Here is a 4,939-nt window from a genome sequence, read left to right on the forward strand (position 1 = left end):
CATCTCCTAGCTTTAAATTAGGATGTGAAAAGAGAAAAGGAAGGAAGGATAAGCATAAGAAGAGAAAAAAGCTTGTGGGAGAAGTTGAAAACAAATCTTTTCCAAGTTCAGAAAGAATATCCCATTTAAGTGCTTTATAAAGGTTTTCTATGATGAGTAGTAGAGTATTGCACAAGATGTACAACTTTCTAGTGGCTTTTCAACCAGGCTTCTTTTGATAGGTGTCTCATACCCACTGCAGACAAGGGGAAAGGATACAGGAGACCATGTACTCCTACCGCTAATCAGGGATGAGGAAGGTCTGCCAAGGCCATTGCCATCTCTCAGTTTGTATCACCAGGAGCCTGTGGAGGCCACTCCTGGATAAATACAATCCTGTCTAGCTCTATTCCATGAAATTATATCACAGTCCTTCCTGGAAACTTCTTAAAAAAGAGGATGGAGATGAGAAATGCCCACAGGGAAGGTTTTCATAGCGGTCCACAAGCTCAATTGGCTGGAATCTGAAGAAGGCAAAAACAGAAAGAAAGAAAATGGAATCTTCACCCAAAAGAAGATAAGCAAACATCGGGTGACAGAACAAACAGGCAGGGAATATGACCTACCAGTCCTGGGAAGGGATATAGTTCTTGTATTACTCTCAAAACGTGAGGAGGTTCTAATTAACTCTGAGGCTTTGAACCCAAGTCTGAGCAAAAGCTTCAGTCTTGATTCCTGGAAGAGCTGTATGAAGTGCAAGGGCCAAGGACTTTTCAAGCTGATAGGATCTGAGACTCAGTCTCATGTGAACAGAAGTTCCCAGAACCAACAGTAGCTGGCAGCAGATAACCTCTTCAAGCTGGAAGATAGCTGAATCCTTGACTATTAGTGCCAGGAGGTACCTTAGAGATGACCCAAACCCCAGTCCCTCTACTTCAGAGATGAGGAAACCTAGATCCAGAAAGGGTAAAAGCTTGTCCCAGGTCACAGAGCTGCGTAATGGCACAGCTGTGACCAGCATCAAGGTGATCTGGCTTTCATTGCCACACCTCAGCCAATGTGTAACCCAAGATCAAAATAGTCAGGGGCAGAAGGAAGGGGAAAAGAATGGGTTTTGATTCATTAGTAATCCTAGCATTAGATACACAGTTGACATCATTAGCCAGCTAACTCTGCTGATGTCCCATGTCCTCAATGTAAGAGGCAGTATCTATTGTATTAATGAGGGGACTGGTACCATTAGCCATTTGGCAGACATTTTTTTCAAGTTTAGGGTTCTAGCAATATATATATATATATATATGTATGTATTAATATAAGGTATCCCTAATGGCTCAGCGGGTAAAGAATCCTCCTGCAATGCAGGAGCTGCAGGAGACTTGGATTTGATCCTTGGGTTGGGAATATCCCCTGGAGGAGGAAATGGCAACCCACTCCTATATTCTTGCCAGGAAAATCACATGCACAGAGGAGCCTGGTGGGCTACAGTCCAAAGGGTCACAAAGAGTTGGACATGATGAGCATACACACACACACACACACACACACACACACACACACACACACGTGGAGATTTATATAATGTAATCACTAAATACACACCTTGACCATTTTATTATGTAGATTGAATGAATGAACATTTGTCCTTTAATTTTGCCAGGAAAAAAAAATTCCTTTGAATTATACACAAAGTTATATGGCTTGTAGTTTAAAAACAAAATTGATTAGGTCCCCCTCCTCTTTTTCACTGTTTATTAGTTTTTAAAAAGTGACTAGTTTTTAAAAAGTAATGAAGGTGTTGAAAGAGCAGACATAAAGTCCATTCAATCATCCCTGGCAGGATGAGGAACATTTGTCCAATGGTGGAGTTCCTGAATCGGGACAAGGAAGAAGGGCTTGGCTATAAAAGGTATGGGTAAGCTGCTATATTTTAGATGCTTATTCTGGGGGACCCTTCAAGGGACTGAGTAATTAGAATGCCAAGTTGAGAGAGGATATAGAGTTTTTTCTCATTGTTTTCTAATGTAGGTTAGCTAAAACATTTACAATATTGGGAGACCTCTTGTATTTTATTCAAGGTAAATGAATGGCAGTGATAGTCATTTAAGTCTAGCAGGACCTCAGAAATCACTTCGTTTTCCAGATCAGAAAACAGAGCCCCAGATAGATCCAGTAACTTGATCAAGGTTAGCACAAGCTCTCCGAGTGTTCTGCCAACCTCTACTGTGTGTACTGGGGTGGGGGGAGGGGCAGGGGTGAGGGTGGGGAGACAGCATTCCAGCAAGTCTGTGAATCTTTCAAATTGCAAGCCATACAAAATGTGTATGTAGAATACTCCCCTGGCAGATTTCAATCTACATGAATTAACTTGAAGATTTAAATGAAGATTTTAAAATGTTTTGATTATAATCATTGCCCAGCCCTCCAAAGTGTTTAGGTGTGAACGCTCTGGAGACAGATTTTCTGTTCTCTTAGACATGCTGGAGTCTGTGCAGTTCTAGACCACCGCTGATAAAACAGAATGGGTGGACTGATAGGAGCCAGATGCTGGGAGGCCGCTCCTGGTAAGTGTCACCAACTTGCCTCAACTAGGCATCCTAGTTGTTTGTAGCAGATCACCTTTGGCAGCTGAAGTCTATACTTTTCAGTGATGGTCCCATCTGATGACAACTGTCCACAAAACCAAGGCTGGCCAGCACTGAACTTCCTTGCTGCTACTGCTAAGTCGCTTCAGTCGTGTCTGACTCTGTGCGACCCCATAGATGGCAGCCCACCAGGCTCCCCCGTCCCTGGGATTCTCCAGGCAAGAACACTGGAGTGGGTTGCCATTTCCTTCTCCAATGCAGGAAAGTGAAAAGTGAAAGTGAAGTCGCTCAGTCGTGTCCAACTCTTCAAGACCCCATGGACTGCAGCCCACCAGGCTCCTCCATCCATGGGATTTTCCAGGCAAGAGTACTGGAGTGGGGTGCCATTGCCTTCTCCGACTGAACCTCCTTAGTGCTCCCTAAATGCTCCAAACCTCAGAACCCCAAAGACAGTTTGATGAATGAGTCTACACCCTTTGAGCTTAATGGGACTGCTCTCACCACTCCACAAGGATGGCTTTGAAAAGCAGTCGCTCAGTTGTGTTTGACTCTTTGTGACTGCATAGACAGTGGCCCACAAGGCTTCTCTGCCCATAAAATTCTCCAGGCAAGAAAACTGGAGTGGGTTGCCATGCCCTCCTCCAGGGGATCTTCCTGACCCAGGGATTGAACCTGAGTCTCCTGCATTGCAGGCAGATTCTTTACTATTTGAGCCACCAAGGAGGACTACTATTTATTTATTGAACAGTTATTGTGTACAGAGCTCAAGACCTGTTATCTTATTTCCTCTCAATATCAGCAATGCAAGGTAGGGATAATGGCTCCCTGATATAGAGATGAGGAAAGCAGAGGTCAGCCAAGGCTTAGTAACTCACCCATTTAACTTACACAGCTTGTAGGCGGCAGAGCTGGTCAAATCGTTGACTCGTGGACTCTAAAACCTTTGCTTCCTGGGTCAGAGTCCCTGCTGGTAAAGCAGCACCCATACACTGCAGTTCCAGATTTCAAGTTATTGTCAGAAACCCTCTTAATTCTAGTGTGTTTGGAATCCTGTCTTCTGAAACTTCATGTTTGTCAAGCATACATATAACTTCCTTCGATTTCTCTGCAAATTTTTACCAAATAAAATCATATGCACTTCCATAGCAACATTACAACACAAACATGGTGTAATCTTTGTCCACTGCAGTACACAGCTTGAAAAGCTTTTTTTTTTTTATTAAAAAAAAGATTACATCTGTGTACAGTTGAACTGAACCCCATGGCAACAAATACAAACATAAATGAGGGCTCTTCTCTTTAAGCATTTTCTTCTTTTCTTTGCAGGCAAGAGTTTGAGAACATCAGAAACTGGGTTGTACCACTTGTGACTAAGCAGAGCCCCAGTTCGGTGACCGAGGAGCCGCCAGGGCGACGCGGGCCTCCTGCAGGACAATGGCCCGTGCCCGCTACGCGCGCGCCACTCCCGGCCCGGGAGCCCTGGCCACCGGCGCTTGACGCACGCGGAGCCGCGGGGGCCGCGACCCCGGCCTCTCGGAACCGGAGAGCGGCTCGCAAGACGAGCCGGGTCAGGTCCCCGGGGGAGGCCGAGCGCCACCCGACCCGCAGGAACGCGGGTGGCCGTAAGGGAGGGACCGGGGATGCGGGCACATCCTTGCGTTGCCGCTCTGCCTCTGCACCCCCGGGCATGGCGCCGGCCGGTCCCATTTCATCCTCCCCACGAACCTCCAAAGCGGTGTTGTCATGAGCCACGTTCACAAACGAAATCCTCCAGCCTCACGGACGATGTGAACTTGCCCCAGCTGCCTCGGCTGGGAAGGTGGAGTGAAGGGATTTGAATACAGGACTTTTTTTCTTCTTTTACTCTATTTCGCTTGGCTCCCGATTTCTAGGGCGCCAAGGAAGGTAATTCGCGCCCCTTCGCGCCGGCTGTCGTGATGCTTCCCGGAGCAGTCCTGGGTGTGCCTTCTGGGGAGCGCTGGGGCGGAGGCATCGGCTGCGCTGAGTGATGCAGGTAAAGGCGGGCTTGTCTGTCTGAGGTCCCTGCTCTTCTCCTCTGATTCTCCCTCCTCCCAGAGCCCCAGCTGTTTAAGACTTTCTACGTCGTGACAAATGGAGAACCTACCGAAATGAAGACAATCCCAAACAAACTAGGGAACTGGGGTTTATGCGGTGATTTGTCCTCGTTTCCATGGGGGATGGGGGTGGCTGTTACTGAGTAAATGCTACTGTGTTTCATTTTCATGAACCGGAGAGACTTATTATGAGCAGGTGCTAAAACCTGAATGTCCTTGGCTGCTTCCTCACTGAGCTTGTGCTGAGGTATCTAGTTGACTGCTGAGGGGGTGGGAGGGGGTGGGGGTGGCTGAGGTTGA

This window comes from Bos grunniens, chromosome 3 (genome assembly GCF_055505025.1).
Source record: "Bos grunniens cultivar Pamir isolate PY7600 chromosome 3, Bosgru_T2T1.0, whole genome shotgun sequence".
Taxonomy (NCBI): Eukaryota; Metazoa; Chordata; class Mammalia; order Artiodactyla; family Bovidae; genus Bos; species Bos grunniens.